At 36.4% G+C, this 21370-nt stretch overlaps 1 protein-coding gene across 5 annotated transcripts in view; it reads left to right on the top strand.

Moving 5' to 3' along the window:
- The window catches only part of GRM8 (glutamate metabotropic receptor 8), a 335277-nt gene that overhangs the window by 264710 nt on the left and 49197 nt on the right, over positions 1–21370 (top strand). The window lies entirely within an intron of this gene.

The following is a 21370-nucleotide window of genomic DNA, read 5'->3' as shown; positions in this document are numbered from 1 at the left end:
GGGTTCTGGAAAGGCTGGATCGATGGGCCAAGGCCAATTGTGATTGATAAACAAGGTGAAGTGCTGATTCTGCTCTTAGGTCACAACAACCTACAGAGCTACAGGTTTGGGGCAGAGTGGTTGGAAAGTGGCCCAGAGGAAAAGGATCTGGCTGTGCTGGTCAACACCCAGCTGAATATGAGCCAGCAGCGTGCCCAGGTGGCTAAGAAGGCCGATGGTATCCTGGTTGTATCAGAAATAGTGTGGCCAGCAGGACCAAGGCAGTGATTGTCCTCCAGTACATGGCACTGGTAAGGCTGTAGATCATAGAATCATAGAATCACTAAAGTTGGAATAAACCTCTCAGATCATTGAGTGTCACCATTAATCTAACACTGCCAGGTCTACTACTAAACCATGTCTGCATGTCACTTCTTACCAGTGAGAAAAGACTGACCCCAACCTATCTACAACTGCTTTTCAGGTAGTTATCACTCTCTACAACTCTCTATTTTTAAATACTCCAAGAAACACATTGAGGTGCTGGAGCATGTCCAGACAAGGGCAAAGGAGCTGGTGAAGGGTCCCAAGCTCAAGTATGAAGAAGAGGAGTTGAGGGAGCTGGGTTAATTAGTCTAGAGAAAATTATTGCTCTCTACAACTGTCTGAAAGAAACAAGTGACAGGATGAATGGAAAAGGCCTCAGGTTGGGCCAGGGGAGGTTTACGTTGGATATTAGGAAAAATTTATTCCCTGAAAGAGTAGTCAAGCATTGCAACAGGCTTCCCAGGGAAGTGGTTGAATTACCATACCTGGAGGTATTTAAAAGACGTGTACATGTGGAACTTAGGGACATGGTTTAGAGGTGGACTTTGCAGTGCTGGGTTAATGGTTGGACTTGATATTAAAGGTCTTTTCTAATCTAAAGGATTCTATGATTCTACTGGTTTGATTTTAATACTGACAGTGAAGAATACTCATTTGAGTATTACATTATTTTAAAACACTTAAAAATATTCTTCATTTATTCTCTGTTAGTTGGCAGAAGAAAGTTCTTCTGCTTTGTTCTTGAGAAGACAGTAAAAGATAGCACAATAACCCAAAACAAATTCTTTATATATTAAAGTTGGATGGATGGATGTGTAGTTACCTGCTCCTTCCAATGATATTTTAGAATCATTATATATCTGTTATTCCTCAGACTGATTAATAAGTTAGGCAGGGAAATAATAACTCATCCTTCAAAAAAAGGTATCAAGCAAAATGATGGGGACATGTATATTGCCCAGATATTTCAAATAATATAAGAGGATGGAAAAGTATTTAGTAAAAGAGAAGTTTGAATTCTAACCAATTCTGATCTAGTTAAAACACTGGGATGATGAATTACTGCAATAAAAATATTTCTTAAATATAAAGGGAGAATTTGGTGCTTTTCTATATAAATAACTAGGATTTTTATTGTCCCTTATTACTTCATAGAAAAAGAAATAAAAGACATAACACACATAATCTTAGATGATGTTTCAAATTGCTGTCTTAATGTGTTCTGCAAGTTTGGGGAATGTTAAGTCCCACCTGTGCATGGAAGTATATTTGGTTTGAAAATCACCATCCCAATAGAATTCAGAGAATATAATATGCAATATTTTTATGACAGACAAGCATCAAGCTTTAACTTAAGAAGTTTTTGGGTTCAAGGCAGTTCTCTCTGTCAGAAGATGTTCTTCTCATGAAGAGAGTAATGAGAAAAGCAAAATGAAATTAATCTGTTTCCTTATTAGCTATGCAATATTCACAGGTCTTACTTGAGTTATGTTAACCATTTGGGTAGCTCTGCAAATGTACAATACCAAGTGTTGTTTTGCTAGTGGCTGATGAGAAGGGCAAGAGTGTGAATTGATGACTAGATCCAAGAAAGGGATTTTATGCAGTAACTTCAATCATACCACAAAAAGCAGGTTTCAGACATCTCTGGTTTTCTTTGTGAGAGGTTCCTGATGAAGAGTAACAAAGACAGTGTAGCAAATATTTACAAATTATTCTCCTGTTGAAACTATTTTGCAATAATTATCTGAGTGCTGCCCACAATAACACATACGATATCTCCCCATTTTCAAGCACAGCTGTTAAAACACTTTACCATAACTACCATTTAGTATCTATAACTACTTGGCAGGAACTCATTTATTTAATTATTTTGCCCAAATAGAAAAAACCCTACCAACAGAAACTGCATGTAGCAGACTATGTGGCAGCGTTATTTCCCTTCACTAACCTGATATCTGTCTGTTGAAAGGTGTGGAAAAAAAAAAAAAGGTTACACAAGTTTAAGGTTAATATTGAACATTAATTTCTGGAAAACCCTACAGTTAGATCCTTATCATAACTACTGCAAAATACATTCTAGATCTTCATAATTGCTACATTTTTCTGTAAAGTTTGTGTTTATTAAATGAACTCAAAAACTGATACACAGATTTTGCATGAATGTTAGTACTAACATAGCAGTTATGTAGTACTTGCTAAAAGCTACCTAAGAATTTGCTTCAATTTTAGTTCCATTCCAATCTGCCTTTCTTTATCTCCCCTTAGACTGCTAAATTTTTCATTAAGCCTGTAGCTTTTCAGCCCCATAATTTCTGCCTCATATATGTGTACTTGAGGGAGTTCTCTGAAATATGATTAGATTGATAGCTACTCATACTATTGAAACCACACCATGCTAACCACATTGACCACAAATCTAACAGGAAAGAATTTATCTAAGAATGCATCTCATCAACTTTCATTGGAAATGGGTGTGTTAAGATGTTGTTTCCCTATTTTTACACTTCCATGATCTCACATGCTGGATGCAGCTGGTTGTTCAAACTCACAGGCAAGCCCTGTCCAGTGTGTGGAGTTGTGGAGATGTGAATGGACCGGCAAACTGCTCCATAGCAGCTGCTTCTGCTCCCAGCCTTGTGCCAGGGCCCTGCTCTTGTCCCACTGCCCACCCGCTCTGCTGCACACCCCCTGCTCACAGGGACCAGGGTAAGCAGGCATACAGGGCTCAGTCTCCTGGGGACTGACAAGGCATTATTTCTTCAAGTTTGTTAGGGCTTGGGATGCTCAATTCTGGTTTTCATCGGTGTGTGCAGGTGCTGGTGCAGTAACAATAAAGAAGGAATTGTAAAAGTTGTGGTACAGTCCATTTCCATCTGTTTCTACATTCATTAAACTTACTTAACATGTGTTGATGGTGGTTCTGACAGATGATGATCTGCTGTGGCAGAGCTGTTTCCTACTCTCACTAGACAAAATATATTAAACCCAAATAATCTTTGTGGATGATTGTCAATACTCCAAATCATCATATTGCAAATTAGGTAGTGCTTTTGATTGCTAGTGAGTCAGAGGGAATACAGTGGATGTTTTCATTAGTTTCTGTGAAAACATCTATATTTATTGAAAGCAAAACAGTATTAAGACGGCAGAGCAATTTTTACCTTGCTGTTCTATGAGGGAGATGTTTTTAAAATATAATGGTTTTCCCACTGTATCCTTCTTTCTCCTGCAGTTTCCTCTTAATGAAGACACATGAAATTATAAGTTTTAGTGAATAATTGTCAGTTAGATATCCTTTATAGATACTTCTACTCTGGTTTTTACAGATATTTCTTCCTCAAATTGTGTGGTAGCATGTTGTAGCTATGATGTGTTTATGTAAGAAAAACAGCCTTTTGCATTACATGCAGCAAATTCCAACAGAAACTCCGTGACATACAGAACAAGTGGTGGATCAGTCTAGCTGAAAAAACACAATTGTACGCTGACACGGGTGATCACAGAGGTTTCTATAAAGCCCTGAAAACAGCATACGGGCCTATATACCAAGCTCAAAGTCCTCTACTCAGCGCTAATGGTCAAAAACTTCTTACAGATAAGTAGGGTATCTGAGGCGACTGAAGGCCCACACTAAGACCTTAAACCATCTTGTCCAGGAGCTGCTTTATGCTGATGACGCTGCCTTTGTTGCTCACACAGAAGCAGCCCTGCAGTGTTTAACGTCCTGCTTTGCAGATGCTGCTGAGCTCTTTGGGCTGGAAGTCAGTTTAAAGAAAACAGAAGTTCTCTATCAACCGGCACCTCAGGAAGTCTTCCATCATCCCCATATCACCATTGGTGAATCAGAGCTCAAATCAGTCCAGCAGTTCAATTACCTAGGTAGCCTCATCTCCTCGGATGGTAAGATTGACGGAGAGATAGACAACAGGTTAGCAAAGGCATATAGTGCTTTTGGAAAGCTTCATAAAAGAGTTTGACGAAATAAACGCTTGAAGAAAAGTACCAAGATCAGTGTTTACAGAGCCATAGTGCTGTCTACTCTCTTATACGGATCTGAATCATGGGTCATCTACAGCCACCACCTGTGACTCCTAGAACATTTCCATCAACGCTGTCTGTACAATCCTAAACATCCACTGGTAAGATTATGTAACCAATACATCTGTTCTAGAACAAGCAGCTGTCACAAGTATTGAGGCCATGTTACTGAGAACGCAGCTGCGCTGGGCAGGGCACGTCTCAAGGATGAAGGACCACCGCCTCCCTAAGTTCACCGCTTTATGGTGAACTTGCCACTGGCTGCCACAAGAGAGGAGCCCTGAAGAAAAGATACAAGGACTCCCTGGAATAACATCTCAGCCTTGGCCATATTGATCACCATAACTGGTCTACTCTGGCCTCCAATCGGGAGACCTGGAGACACACCATCTATAACGCTGCTGTTTCCTCTGAGAACACACGCAGGATCACTCTTGAGGAGAAAAGGCAACGCAGAAAGAATCATGTCCTGCAGAATTTACCACCTAAGGAGTCTTTCTGCTGTGCCTTTTGCAATTGGACATGCCTGTCTCCTATTGGCCTTTTCAGCCACCAACGTGCTTGTGTCAAACGTGGGTAGAGACCTTTCCCTAATCTTCATTCCCAAAATCCAGCCATGACGATGATCATCTATACAGCTGGTATTGTGCTTCAGAAAATTTATCATTTTTATTCATCTGTTTATTTTCTGTGACAGAAGAAAGTCTTGACAGAAGAAGAAAATCATGGAAGTATGTAGCTAACATTAGAATAAGTCTTGCATCTAAATAACTGAATATAAAAGGTTCCTTTTTGTATTTCTAATCTCCTAATTCCCCTTCCTTTTCCTTTTCCTTAGGATGCTCTTTGATATTTTATATCTGGTTTTGGCAGCAGTTCTGTTGTGTGAGCTACTCACCTGGTAGCCAGATCTGGTCCTGTTTCTGACCCCAATGCTAAGGATTCAGGGTTCCTCTGCTGGTGTCTCTGGTTCCTCAAAGTTTTCACTGACACTGCAGGGTCCTTGTCGTCAAGCTTCAGACTTGTTCCTTTCCTGGTACAGTGCTGGTTTTCCCTTTGGGTAGAAAGTGCTGACTCTGGCTAGATAAAGACTCTATATCATGCTCCCTAAGAGGATCTTTGTCAGCAGGCTTCACCAGCTGCAGAGACCATTGTATCTTTGATGCTGTTTTTTCCCTATAGACTTCAGTAACATTAATGCTCCCCTTTAGGCCAACTGGCCTTTTAGATTTCATCTGAAGCAACTATAACTTCCAGATATAGGAACTTCATGATACTGATCAGTAGTACTCTTGCAATTCTTAAAAAACAAACACATGCATGACAATGCTTAGATATACAGTAGAGAAAATAAATTAAGAAGGAATAATTAACTTAAAAATTTAATTTTTTGTGTGATTCTTGAGTTTGAATATGGTATCTCAATCTTTGACAGACACAAAGAAACTCTGAAAACGGGTATTTGGAAACATCAAACCGTAATTTCAGAGAGCCTGCTGATGCTGACCACGTACATTTACACCTCTTTTAGTAAAGAGGTGTAAAGTCCTTTTGCTCTCTAGGGTTTCCTGGCTTAAGGTGATTTTAATGTACTGGAAATAACCAGACCTCAAAAACTTTTAGTATCATTTTGAAGGAAAACATAATTGCCTTAGAACTTCTGATCATGGACTACACATTAACTGTCAGGGTTTTCTGTTGTTTGCTTTCTTAATTTTCTTTTATTTTCCAATAGAAAAAGAGAACTTATTTTTCAAGAAACTCTGATAGTTAAAATCCTTTTTTCAAAAAAAAATTCTGGTTTTCAGAATGAATAAAAATCCAGGCAAAGGTAGATGTTTCTGCAAAAGTTATGTTTTATTCATATTGCAACAGTATTTTGCATACCAGGTCACACGTAAAAGTTCTCTACAAATATGTGGGCTTAGCAAATTTGAGCTCTCAACCATGTAATCTCTGTACAAGGAAAGTTGTTAAAAACAAGCTTGCTTTTCCTGGCACTTATGGTTTGAAATCAAGTTCTTTTTATGATTAATAATGAATTCTCTCTTAGAAACTATGTTCTGTATTGCATGTGTTGTAAGGGCTAGATTGAGATGTTGACTGATGGCTTTTGTCAGTGGTAGTAGATGGAAATAGTCCCAATCCTAAAGTTTTAATAACAAGTTTCTCAGTTCCTTTCCTTAGAAACGCATTCAGTTTGTTCTGGTTCATTTCTGAGTGACTTTTTTTCTCCTCTGAAGAACTTTCTATTTTTAAAATTGAATGCCAGTTGGAAAAAGAAAAGTTGAAATGCTAAAGGATTTTAAAATCTTATATTTTGACTTTTAAAAAAAACCCCACACCTTTTTAAATTCAGTTGGACACATTCTTAGATTGCTTTTCAAGCTTGTACATTGCTTTGGTCTACCAAAGTCTGTGTTTAAATATCCCAATATGAAAAATATGTAGATCCAAGTCCATATTCTTCCAAGTAGCAATTCTGATTCATGGGTCTTCAGGCAGACACAATTATTGATGCTTTCAAAATCATGCGTTTAGCTGATGCAGTTAAAATGCTCGAGTGGATATCCATTAATGTGATATTACTCCTTAAGGAAAAATCCAAAGCATATCAAATAAACTGTATGTTTCCCTGGAAATTTTCAAGACAAGATTCGTTAAGGGCATGAGCAACCTGGTCTAGTGAAAGATATCCCTGCCCATGACAGGGCAGGTTGGGACTAAATGGTCTCCAAGGTTCTTTACAACCTGGGCCAATCTATGATTCTTTGTTCAAGTGAAAACAGTGACATTTTAAAGGCAGAATTCACTTGTGTTTGTTTTGTTGTCTGTTTTGTTTTGGTTTGTTGTTTTGTTTTTTTCCACCAGAACACAAGAGTTCTGTTGAAAGACAAAAGAAATTTTACAATAATAGATTTTTGACATTCTCTTAGACATAATAAGGTGCATAAGCTTTCAGATTTATGGAGTGTATGCATTGAGGATATAAATGGCTCAGGGGCATCCATTTTTCTATAATGATCTTGATTTATGACTAAGTGAACCATAAATTAAAATTACACTTCTGTGATGAAGTATCAGAGAGACAGCCATAATCATCATCAGCCTTAAGCAGAGTGTTAGGTGAACTAGTAAAAATTGGGAACCCCATGTTGACAGAGAGCTTCCCCTCAGGCAACCAGATCACAAAGATATTTGAATCAGTTTTTGATTTCTCTTCTTTTCTAGGACTCTTGTCTTGTATCTAATCCCAAAGGAAACCATCAACACTGAAATTAGTCAATTCTTTTTAGAAGTTACAGATTCAAAATGCATTAGTTTCCTTTCTAATGGTAAAGAAAATGACTCAAAAAGCTTCTGACATTTTCTGTAACCGCACCAAATAAATTTTAAGCTTTGCTGTAGGCCACTATGTTTCATTAAAGAAGCCAGAGAGCATCTTTTTTTCCTGTGGTAACTATTATATAATTGATAGATGTTTTCAAATAGCTGAACCTAAGCCCTTTTTAACAAAAGAACATAGTACGGTGAAATACATAACAGGAGCACTTAGTGCAGTATATGATTATATCTATAAACAAAATATGACAATCATATGGCCTGCAGGGTGTTCTTCTACCCATATATAATAGGGCAGTAGAGTTCAAACTTACACTCTATCCATGTTATCTGACTGAAAATTTTTGATGCTGGGCTAAAAATATAACTCAATGAGACAAGCAAAAATGTTTTTAGTTCTTCTCAAAATTATACTGCTGTCTTCCTTTAATCTACAGAGGACTGAAAGTAGAAGAAGCCATTATGGTTTCTAGACTACTTAGGTTCTGCAAAGCTAGTCCTGCTCTTAGCACTGGTCAATAAGTACAGCTCACAATTTGTTCCATTTTATTCTCAGTATCTTAGGTCAGTATGAAAAATGTAGTCACCAAGAACCAATGTTAGACTGAAGGTTTAAGTCAACAGTAGGCTACAGTAGCTGCAAAATGTAGACAAGACAAAAAAGTGCAAGAAATATGGAGTAAAATTAGGATTTTATAATTTTAAAAGGTTGCAGATTGTATTCATATAAAAAGCTTTGTAATGGAGAGGAAATAGGCTGAGAAAACATTAAAAGATTTTCAGAAGTGCCCATAGTAGAACAGATGCTATTTCAGACATGACTGAAAACAGAACTTGGATTCAGAAGCAAATGAGCTTAGAAGAACCAAAGAATGACAATATGTCTTCCTTCCGAAGTTTTTTACTTTGTTGGTCCTAATAGGCTTTTTTCTCCCTAGACAACCAACTTCGCTGATTCTCTGGAGGAAAAAAAAAAAGGAAAATGGATAAAAGATAGCTACTAGGAAAATATCCTGAAATTTGATAACCATTTTTTCTTCATTAGAATGATACCAAATTGCCAATGAAACAGTCTCTGCTTGAGAGTTAGGATGAATAAGGATTTTTTCCCACCTTGTCAGGGTGAGTGAAAGTCAGGTTTCTCAAATGAAACATAGCGTTGCAGTTACATGCTTGGCTGTGAATTTGTCACAGAATTCTTGAGTGGATGGTAGATATTTTATAGCTTTTTATGATCATCCTTGGTAAGAAGTGGTATGATTAGAATGAATTGTCCTTTGAACAGCCATAGCCAACAGGACCATGGAGTATGCTTGTTTTTTTAAATAAACCAGAAAGGAGGCCTTGTCATGCACGACAAATAAAATAAATCACTTGTGTTTTAAAATATTCTTTTCTCTTCTGCAGTAAAAACAAGTGTGCAGTGATAGAACAATAAAAAATCAGGAGCTTTTATATGCATTCCTGGAAAGTTCTGCATTCGTATATGGGACTTCAGAGCAGGGTTAGCTGCTCCCCTGGTACAAGTTAATGTTATGAGTTTTAGCATAGACAGACAGCTACTGGACATAGCAGGTAGTTTGGATTATGCATAGCTGGCAGCAATCTGCAGTGAATTGCTTTGTGAGGTACCAGTGTAAAATGTGGAGTATGAGCATGTTTCTTCCCCAGTTTCTTCCATCTTTCTCCTTTCTCCCCATAGAAATTTATGTACGTTTTGTAATTTGAAAATTGAGCTGCCTTTTAAATCTTGAAGCAAAACATTCATGCTTAAAAGCAAAAATGGTAGATTAAATTACTACAATTATTATTCGGTTTTGTTACATAATGAAAGTCTACTATTAAAAATCATTAAATGGAAAATGAGAGGGATTCTGTGGTTATGATATGATGAAAGAGAATAACTGGCAGTTAGAAGAACATTACTATATGATTATTTTTTCTATTTGCTTTGCTGTAATTTCTCTTCATCTTCCGATAGTATTATTTTAATTTCTTTAGGATAGTCATCTAATATTTATCCAGGATTTTTCATCCTGATAAATCCCCAAACAATTTTTTTTAATTATTTAAAGATAGGAAGTGAATTATTTTCTGCATTTTTCAAAATGATATCACTGATTTTAGTGGTGATACTGTGTTAATACATCTTAAGGCAGGGAATGATTAGAATAGCTAATCTCATTGTAACTTCGGTTTGCACGAAATAGATTTAGTGTTGAACATATCAATAGGATAGGCTGGAAATGACTGGATCAAATAGGGAGGATTGCAGTACTGTTTTTGGTAACTACAGGAATTCAAGCAAACCCCTACTTTATGGAAAGCTTAGGCATAAAGCTAGGCAATGGCTTTGGAATGGTTAACTGACCTGCATCGCCAGAGGTCATTGCAGCAAGGAACTCCCAGACTTTGTAATGTAATTCATCTGTTCTCTTCCCCAGTGCTATGAGCTTGTTGGCAGAACTGTGACTTCACTCAAAAAGGTAGAGTAGCTGGAGAGAGTCCAATTGCAAGCAATCATAAAGATCAGCCATCTAAATGTAGGCCTGTAGGAAATATTTAGGCAAACTAGGATTGTTTAGTCTGAAGAAGACTACACTGAGAGGGGTTGTGTTAATCTCTTTCAATACAGAAAAGATTATTCAGGAAAAGAACAAACTGTTAGGCATAGTTAATTTGGCTTTTAGGAAAAGTAGTGGATTTGAATTACAGTGAGAGAGACCTAATGGAGACATGCTGAAAGATTCTAACCGAGCACTGGGCTGCCTTGGGAGGCTGGACAGTCTCCAGCACTATGGGCTGTTTGGAGCAGGTGAGCTGTACAGACTGAATTTGCGTAAGTAATTCAGAGGCAGGGACATCTCCAGCCATCACTTCTTAAGTTTTCTGGCTTTCATTTGTTTGATGGGTTTGGTCTGCTAATAATCCCCTCAAAGGCAATGTCCTGTATGCCTTGAGCAAATGCTGGGAGGGATACAAGCAACTGGACTTCTACACTTGAAGTTTTGTGAGTAAATACAAGACTGTCTATATTTTTAGTAAGAGCTGTAGAAGAAAGCCATGTCAGATTTATCAGTTTATAAACTTGGTTACTTATTTAGGATCTTTTTTTGCTTTGGGTTGTGCAAGCTTTTCTATCAATCCTTGGAAAGTTTTACATTCACATATAGGTCTCCAAATTGGACTTCGTTTTCCACATGCTGGGTGCTTAATATTTCGCAAGCTGATTTAAGCTCCTTTAAGTCTATGTGGAAAACAGTTTACTATTGTGGCAGTGATAATTTCTTTTACTTAGACCTTCTTTTCCTAGCGCTTCTTAGAGAAGCATTTTCCTCGTAAACAAAAGCAGAAAATTGTTCAATTTAGTCACATAGATCTTGTTTTCTAGACACACTTCTGATCTTTGCTGATTTCCTTTGGACTTCCCATTTTATTCTCCTTCAAAGTGAAACACAAGGATCTAACCTTCAGAAAGGGTTCTGGCTAAAGTCTCGCTATTGCAGAGTACAGCAGAAACATAATTTCATATATTCATGAGCGCAGAGCAGAGGGGAAAGATTATTGTATCTATCCATGTTTCTCTGGATGGCATTTACCCCTTTTGCAACAGTATGACATCGGTTCAGTATATCATAATCTACTAAAGCCCTGAGATCTCTTTTTCTGCTGAAGAGCTGCTATCTCCCTGTCCTTCCTGACCCGTAATGTACTGTTAGTTGTCCCGGTTAAACTGGATGCTTCATTTTTTCAGACTCCGTGGTATGATTTGGAATAAGTGCCCTGACCTTCAGCACAGCTTGAATCGTTTCCAGTGTTACTGCCCAAATTTGATCACCATACACTCTATTTTGCCATCCAAACTGAATGAGTGGTTATTACAGGTATTAAATAATAGCAGACTAAGAATAGACCTTTCCGGGCCACACCCTGAGTCATCCCTTCCCTTCTGTCAGTAAATCAACTACAAATTTTATCTTTCCACAGCTTTCTAATACAATTTGCACCTAGCCTTTAGGGGCTAGATCTGTTTCAATAGATTGCTTATGACTGAGAGTGTAATTTGAGGTGATGTCAAAAATCTTTCTAATGTTAAGATAAATGACACCTGGCTGCTTGCCTCTCATCCATGCTTCCTGTTACTGTCTCACTGAAGGAAAAGTGACAGCTCATTGTTGACAGATCCCTTTTGACTGTTATTTGTCTTGTTTGTTTTCTCTAAGTTTTTGAAATGTGTTTGCTTATTTCTTTCTGTATTTTTCTGGGAATTCAAGTTAAACTGAATGATCGATAATTCCCTGGATTCTTCTTTCCCCCTCTTTTCTGAATGTAAGCACTAGGCTTCCTATTTGCAAATTCTCCATACTTCCCCATAAAGTGTCAAAAGCTTTCTATCTCAGTTCTTTATAAATTGTAGAATAAACCTAAATATGTTCAGTCCATATGAAAGCCCCTGACTTCCTTTCATTTTCAACATATTCATCTCTTTCCTTAGTAAGGAGGATTTTTGTTTCTGTTTCTGTTTTTTAACCTCCCCTGACTAAATGTGCTGTGTGGCACTTTCTCTAACTTAAACTTCATCCTCATTCTTGTTTTTGTACCTTCCAGATCACTAAGTCTCTCCACAAAATTTTCAATTTAATTATTAACTCTTCATTCTAAGCAGCAGCACAGACTTGGCAGTGAGAGCTCTTCCCCTGCTGCTGTAAATCTCAGTATAAAACACAGTCTGTTTTCTGTCTGTTCTGAACTAGTTTTTTATATGGGTTTGTTACCTAGCTGGAACTATGTTTACATGGCCAGTGTGACTTTATTTTGTTTATCTAGCATTGAAAATTCAAAATTATTACCATGAAAAAATCTGATACGTGCTATTATAGTGGGAAATTGTCTCAAAGTAGTGTCGAAAGGTATGTCTTGGTGTTTAGGATTTTGAAGTGCTTCGGGGTAGAATGTACTACACATATTAACAGATTTTTGTCTGAGAAACAGGTTAGACAAATGTATCAGGAACGGTTCAGATATAGTTACTCTTTTCTTGAGACATAGAAATAAACTTGATCTCTACATTTCATCTGAGCTTGTCTGTACCTCTGTCACACTCAGTGAAGGTTCCTGAGGTGAGGGCAACTTTTCTCAAAATTTAAAGTGCTTCACTTTGCAGAAACACTGTTTAGAAGCTGAGAAGCACAGGATATTCCAGCTCTGTTTTATGTTATTCTTTGAGAGGCTTGCTGCTGCTAATGCTTGAACGGAAAGCTCAAGAAATAGATGCAAAATTACTCCACTCTTTTCTTTCAGTTCCCTTATTAAAAATATTTTTTGGTAATATTTCCTCAAAAAACCACAGTTTGGAGGTGTGCTATGGCTGCAGACTATTATGCTGATCAGTGTTGCCTTATTGGTTTTAGCATGTTCTGTTCTGTATTCTGCCAATACACTGCTCTCCTTTACCTTATGGTTTGACTGTGAATTGTTTAGGATTGAGACCATAATTTTTTCTTGCAGATTTGTATAATCCTTAGTGCAACTGAGGTCTTGGTCTGTGAGCAGTGTGGGAATAAAAAAATAAATTATCTGTGTGTTGGTACTACTTCGCAGGAAAGGCTGTGCAGTTTGGAATTTAGAAGCATTCATTTCAGAGTTTCATATACACAGTGCCTTTTGCTCAGATCAAGATATAGGAAAAAAATTAAACCATTGAAAAATAATGAGGTAGGATTAAAACTAAACCCCATCAACATCTTTTTTTCATACTGAACTGGGGCTTTTTATGATTGACTAATTTCTAGTTTTAAAGTAATTGAATATTAAAGACAACAAAAAGAATGACAAGTCATCTACTTAAGAAATAATAAATATAAGTATGGGCCATGAACTTGTTAGCATAACAGCACTGAAGTTACTGGACTGACCTAAATCTGCTGAAGGTCTAGCCCAGTACATTTTTTACAGGTCATTATGAAGGGGTCTGGGGGCAACAGCTTCTTTTCTTGACAAACTTATCATTTAACCAATACAATAATTAAAAGCATACCATGGTGGATTTTTTTTTTTCATTAAACAATGGGATTTACCAAATGACGTAGTCTTAAAAGTAAAAAAATAAACCTGTTTTAAATTTCTTTAAAGTCAAATGGCAACTGTGCTTGACCACATGTGTTCCTTCTGTTTACTCTGAGCAGTGCAGTAGGGGAGAATTTGAGCACCATTGGGATTGAAAAGCATCTGACAGATTGGAGGGAAGTATAGTAGCTATTGAGCATTGGGCTTGGGAAAAGCCAACTCTAACTTAGGTAACTAGCTAAAAGCAGTGGATTTGAGAGGGAGCATCATCAAGAAATGCAACTAAGCTATTAAACTAGTAATGGGCCTTGGGCAGAACTGAGGAGATTCTCCAGGCACAAAGAAAGTGATGTAAAGAACTCTTTGCCAGAACCAGGCTACTTCTCTTTTCTCAAAGCACTAAATTTTTTAAGGTATGCTTGCAGGCTATTTCTGCATCATCAGCTGGAGGAAATAAAAAGTAATTCCAAGCATTATGGTTCAAATGGCCTTAGTACTAGAGACTGTCAAAACTAATCAGCTGACAAAAAGGGGTGATGGTGGAAGATTTTGTCTTAAAAAACCCATTTCTTTAAAAAATCTAAATCTGACAAGTTTTTTTGTGTTTTGTTTGTTTTTAATTTGAGTTGTTTTCAACATATTTAATTATATAGGCAAAGTTATAGTACAGTCTGCTTTTCGTAGCATATAATGACTTCAGTCACTGTGTGTACATGACGAGTTTTATTTATAAGTGCTCATTAAATTCTCTCCAAGTGCATGTCAGGGACATGTAATGTCAGTGAAGTCCTCTAGGTAAGGATACATCATAGAGATAGTCTACGTGAAAGTGGTCTGCATAAAGATTAACTTTAGAAACCTGATTTGCAGTCTGATCCATTGGTAGTAATGATGTGTTTTCAAAATATAGAAAGTAAACCATTGAAAGCTCTTTCAAAAAATCTGAATTCTGCTGATGTCATATTGAATAGGATATTTCTGTGGTGGTGTACTTTTCTTCATTTGGATTCTTTGATTTAACTGTGGGTTTTTTTTGTCTCATTTGTAAATAGAGAGGCTATCTCCAGAAACAGGTGCTTGAAAATTAATTGTAATTCATGCTTTCCATAAAGCAAAAAAAATGTTGTATAGATTGAATAGAAGTGTCTAGTAGATTGCTGTAAAATTCCATGCAGTGGAATTAGTTACACAGTGTAGTAACAGTAACTGTGCGCTTTGTGCTAGCCTACTCCCTAAGCCATATGAGAATAAAATGATGTTTCCCAGGTATTCCATTTGCATTAATGTTTGCTGTTTGGTATATTGAAGAAGCAAATACATTGCAGCTCCTCCTATTCTTGTATCAAGAGTCTGCTACGGTCAGCACTTCTGTACCCCATCAGTAAAACCCAAACCACCAGAGAAAAGTAAAAAAAAAAAACCCTAAAATTTATTCCAAACCATATAAAGATTGGGGTTTAAAGTCTGTATAGTGCTGATAAACACTCTCTAGTTTAGATTACCACAGTGTGTTCCTCTATGTAACTATTCAACAGTCATGAATTATATGACTTAATTAGTGGGGTTGGTTTCTTTGAAGTAAAATTACAGCATCGGTATCAGCCCACTAAATAACATACCTGCATTAATAAAGTGAGGCTAGTATTTAACATTTTCTGTTTACGAGAAGAAGAAATTTTTATTTTTTATATTGTTGCTGTTTATTTTTATGTATTACCTCACAGCATCCTTCCCTTTAATTATTTTGCCCTAGCTGAAAATGACTTGTTAATATGTCCAGAATATTAAAAATAATTCCAGAGATTGGTGATATCACAGTTCTGGAAACTGCAGACAACAGGAAAGATTTTGACATGCTGAGGAAGCACAGAATTATTATGATTCTGGTATTAATTATTTGAAAAAATATTGTTTAAGTTTAAAAGTAAAAGTTATTTTAGAAGTTTTCTAAAATATAAGTCCCTGTTGGGCAAAAAACCTTCTAGACCTGAGGGATGGACATCAGCTATATTTCTACTTGAACTTTATAGTCACATTTAAACTTAAGCATCTCCACTCCTCCTGTCTGCATGACAGCTTCTTTCCAGTCAACCGAAAAGGTGAGATGCAAGCAGGTCAAATAACTCGCCTAAGTTCACTGAGAGAGTCAGACTGTATCAGAGCTACATAGGCTAAGTCTAAGCTTAGAGACCAAAGCTGTACTGCTAATAATATCACCTTCCTTCCTTCCTGTAGTCTAGGACATTTTATATCATACTTGCATATAAATAATTATGCATACATAGATAAATAGTAAATAGATATTCAAACGAAAATAACATTAAACTTAACCGTTTTTCCTTTATTGAAGCTGTGAGATAGAGATAGTAAGTGGTTTGCCTAGGAGGAACTTTGGGCAGGCGCATTCACAGTTAGGAGAAATCCAGCTTCCATTTGGGTTCTATCAAAACCTGTACTTCTGATCCTAAAGAAAATGAGAATTATTTGTCTTGTAGTATTTCAGACAGATCCTTTAATAGTCATTGCACCTGATCAAGCTTCTCAGACTCCTTTTCAAACTGATATTAGACTGCAATCATTTTTAACCAGTACATGCTAAAACTAAAGTTATAATCCCATGTTCTTTGCAAAAGTCTTGGGATGTCTATGCCTGAAATTCCAGAAAATTACATCTCAGTTGTTAGGAAAAATATCTATATCAGGTGAATGATGTAAATAATTTCCAACAATTATGACAAATTTGGTAATGATAGTGATTTTATACTGGCATGACAATTTGGAGTCATTCTAAGTTTGTTTGGGTTTTGTTTGTTTGTTTGTTTTTATTATTTTATTTTATTTTTAAATTTTGTTTTATTTTAATTTAATATATATTTTTTGTCATTGACTTATTTCTTTTCTGCACATTCCCACTTAAACACTGGTAAGTATACTCAGCTATTCTCTAGAGGGATAAATCTGTCTGGCAGACTGAATGCAATAATCATTATGTTTAGATGCATAATGAATTCATTTTAGTTGAACCAGTTTCAATTTAATTTTTTCTGATGGTTCAGATGACTTGACTGGACAAGGTACATTAAAAACTTCAACTTTTACTGTGAGAATAAACACGCTAGACAATTAAAAAAGCTAAATATTAGATGAAATTACCTTAATTAACTCACTTGCTATGCTCCTTTGATGAACATTTTTGTCAGAAGGTAAATACTTCCAAGAACTTGAGATAGAAATAAGAAAAACTCCTAGTGATAGCCAGAGGTGAAATTTCAGCTCTTTGTCATTTTTATAACTAAGAATCTGAATATATATTAAAATTCATACAAATTTATATGTAAGAGTCTTGATGTTTCAAAAGTCTTGGCTGACTACAAAATAGGATGCTTGTCTGCCCTCACAACTCTTGCAAATACCACTTGCATTCCTCTATCCAGAACTCATATAATTCCATCCGTTACAATAATATCCTTAAACACATATTTTTCATTATTTTTAATAAATGTCTGGCTCTGAGATAAGATTTGAAAAATGAAAATTCCTGCAAGTTATAATGTAGCGTAATCAGAAACATTTAAATATTACCCACCCAATGTCCTCTGAAATAAACTCTCTGAAGACTGTCCAGTTGTCTTTGTATTGTTCATCAGTTGCTGAATTAAGTAAGTTTTTCCATGGTAATGAAGAATGGAAAACAGAGTGGTTTTGTACACATTCATTGGATACATAATTCAGAAATTATATTTGACCTATTAATAGCACTTTTGATCACTCTCCTCCAGTTGCTGAGGTCATTGCTTAAAGAATGAATTGCTTGATTGTTGGAAGAACATAGGTGCCAGAAATGCGAATGTGCTACTCATACTGTGCCATGTAAATCTCATATTGTTTTAGACCACTTCTCACATCATTAATTTTTAGTGTTATTATTAGATATTAGAGGGAATTGTGTTTGTATTGTTCGTGAAGGACAGAGGTGTTTACTTTGTTTTGATATGAAAGGACATTTTGTCTGTATTTGAAGGCTTTAGTGAACTGTGAATCTTAGTCCTGCACGTTAAAGAAAATTGCAGCTCCATCAGGCAAATATCTCATGTAGAGATGATTTTTATGTCTGTTGAAATAGCAATGAAGCCACTCTCTTTTTGTCTGATGATGCATTTCATAGAAAATTAATACATGTCCTAGAGACATGTTGTCATACTATTTCTGATGTTTTCACTCTGATAAGCATTGGAATAGTAGAAAATGGAAACAGATCTTAGGGAAATGTGAGGTACTTCATGATAGCACATCAGTCTATCAGACACTTTCTAAATACAGAGAAGCTACTCAAAACTAATAATAATTCTTAAACTATTATGAATAATAGATACAGAGCTAGGCTATCCCAGTCCAGCTGACTTAGATGAGTTCAGATACATTTAGTAATGAACTTTGCCTTGTCATGTATCATATTGTAGTGAACAGAAGTTAGATGACACACAAAAATTAGGGTGACAAAATAAGTCTTCTAGAAACCATGTTTACCCAAGGCTATTTAACAATCTGAGACTTGCTCAGGTCTGAGAAGTATAAAGAGTGCTGCAGACCCAATCATTAAAAGCTGAAGAAACGCAGAACTTCTTAATTCTTTTTCAGTGGCAAAAAGACCCTTCTTTTCTGTCTTTCTTCTGTCTGGCTTTGGCCTCTTGATTCCAAAAAACGCAGTCCGAAAGACTGCTCAGAGACTTTTTTTTATCTTTAAGCAGCAAGGTATTTGTTTATTCAACGTTGGGAGCAAGCCAGCTTGCTCTGGACAAACTTGCTCAACTTGAAAGTGCAAAAGCAAGCTATTTCATACACTTTAGATACATGGTTACATCATTTAACATACATATTAATAAGTAGGCCAGTCTCTGGGTGGAGTCTTTCCAGACATGCACAGTCTTCTACTGTGGGGGTCTTCTCCTCAAGCCTTCATCCCTCTGGTGGTCGCCATGGATGTCTTCCTCAATTTGACCTCTTCAATTAGGTGACCTGAATTCTTCAAGCTTGCAAAATCCTGGCTCTGGGCCTTCTAGATCTTTCTCAAACATCTAGTTTACCTAATTTATTACTGTGTGTGTACTACTCCTATTTTTTCTATCATAAGGCATTTGGTCCAGTGAGCAGAACAGAACATGATATTAACCAGTGGTCCTAAAATGTTCTTCCAGCAAAACAGGTATTGGGGTTTCTTAGCAGGCCAAGATATCTCAGTTAACTCTTTTAGGCCTGGGTCCTGTTTCACTCTTTGACAGTTTCTTTCTCCCATGAGAATCTTTGCAAATGTGTGCCTAAAGTTAAGTTCCCCTGAAGTTAGTTTTTGAACTTTTAGATCACTTTGGGTCAGGTTTTCCAAAGTATTTAGACTAGGAAAACTGGAGAAGGAAACATAGTGGGATTTTCCAAAACACCTGAACAGATAAGGCACTTAACTCTCATTTAAATTAATTAGCTCTATTAAGTTCCCCTTCGCACTTTTGAAATTTCCACCACTAAGTGTTTATGTCTATATATAAAATTGTGATTTTGTGAAGAGGCTGAACATCCAGCAACTCCCTTTAAAGTTTGGATATTACAAGTTTTCAGTAGTTCTGGAAATTATACAGTATCTCTGGTTCTATGTCCCCAAATGATCGTCCTTCTCTTTCTTGTTTCTTAACAGTTTCTACTGTCATTTATTGTCTAAAGTTAATCTCAGAGAAGAATTGAGATCAATAGTACTAGCACATAAAGAGAGAAAAAGAATGACATGAGTGCATCTTCTGCATGGGTTCTAGAAGTTGGGACCCTTGATATGTACATTCAGTATCCGAAGAAACTAGTAGAACTTTAAGACCATTGTAATTGTGTCCTGTACTGGATTTACTTGTTACTTTTATATTATGCAAAATGATAGATCACAAATACATTACAATCAAAGACTGCTGCAGTCTGTGGAGAGCTGGGAGTGCACCAGATGACCAAAAGTAGTATGACTTTTCAGTTATTAACTACTGCATATACAGAAACCCCTGACAGACCTGTTTGGGAGTAATAAAAGCACACCACACTCTGAGGTATAGTTTCCTCTGCCCTATACTCTGCCTCTACTACAGTATTGTTGAAATAGCAGTCTGAGGGTGTACACACATTAGCATTTTAGTTTCAAACAAGAGTCTGCTTTTGAAATGAATCTACTAATAATTCCCACTTAGCACACTTGCTCATAGTAGTGTGGGTCTTGGGCCTTGTGAACCGGATTGCTGTTGGCTGAAATGAAAACAGGATATGCTTTCCAGAGGGACATTTATTCTTTGTTAATTGTTACCAGTGTTCAATTCACCGAACTACATCAAAATTAGGTCAAAACAATCTTCTTCTGCAGACTCTAATTTCAAATACAGAACAATGTTAACACCAAGCCCTCAGTTAACACCTTTGCTCTGCTGGTTGGTTCTTACTGTACCACGTTACTTACTAATGTAGCTCTAAACTGAATTGTCAGATAGTTGTGTTAATGTGAGAATCCCATCTTTCCACCCACTTCCAGAGTTAAAATCCTACAATACCAGAATTTTCTCAGATATGCAGGTATCTTAAAGGGATTTCCAATTTCCAAACACTGGCCAATGTTTCCCGTGAATATATCTTCTCTTTCTTCTAAAAAATAAAATGAAATAAAAAGCTCATGAGCGAGAACTCATAACATTTTTCTTAAGAGCTTCTTGAGAAATATAGGTCACCCTAAATATGTTGTTTTGCTTAGAAAAGTAATCTAGACAATACAGATTGTACAACATAGCTTTTATACCTTGTACAATCCACTTGTCCTAGCCATTCATTCTGGTTATTCTCTACGTTTAGAATTTTTTATGCTTTAAGAGTCCATTCTTGTTTACATTGTTCTATCAGTAACCAGCTAATAGCGCTTATATTAATAATTAATTTATTAGGAAAAAAAGTTTCTTTATCCAGTGAATTTTCCAACATTCATAACTTTATATTTCCATGCTGGAAATTATATGTTTTGTAGTTTATGTGTCACATGTACCAGAATTAAAAACCTAATGTGAGTCTTTACTAGTGAGCTTCAGAAATAGGAATTTATTTTCAGTTCTTGCCAATGGGATGGATATCCTGACGCACTCTAAAGTTTTGCCAACCAGGAAGAGCTTTTAAGCATATTTTTAGTCAATTAAAATACTGTCAAGACAGAAGTATGCAAAATCATAAATAGCTGTAAAATAAAAGGATTTTCTTTCTTCTCTCTCACTCTTTTTTTTTTTTTTTTTTGTAATTAAGGTAGGAACTCTGAGAGACAAAAAGGAATTCTTTGAACTTATATAAGCCATGGATTCACAATACAGTAAATGTGACTTTAGGATGCTTAATGCCAGATAAGAAGCACTGTAGCCTCATGGTATTAAATGCTGGTCTGGTACAAACTCACTTTACTACTTCAAATGTGTTTAAAAATTGGACACCTTAGCTTTATCCTGCCAGGCTTTCTGCGGGATGAGATATTACCTGTACATGCCATTCTAAGTTTATGCTGGATAAGGTGTTGTCTGCTCTCCTGGTGATTCTGTATTGTGTGTTATAATCTGGCAAA

Source organism: Lepidothrix coronata, unplaced genomic scaffold (assembly GCF_001604755.1).
Source record: "Lepidothrix coronata isolate B3197 unplaced genomic scaffold, Lepidothrix_coronata-1.0 Scaffold66, whole genome shotgun sequence".
Classification (NCBI taxonomy): Eukaryota; Metazoa; Chordata; class Aves; order Passeriformes; family Pipridae; genus Lepidothrix; species Lepidothrix coronata.
Note: the sequence above shows the minus strand (reverse complement) of the source record. Positions and strands in the feature narration are given on the sequence as shown.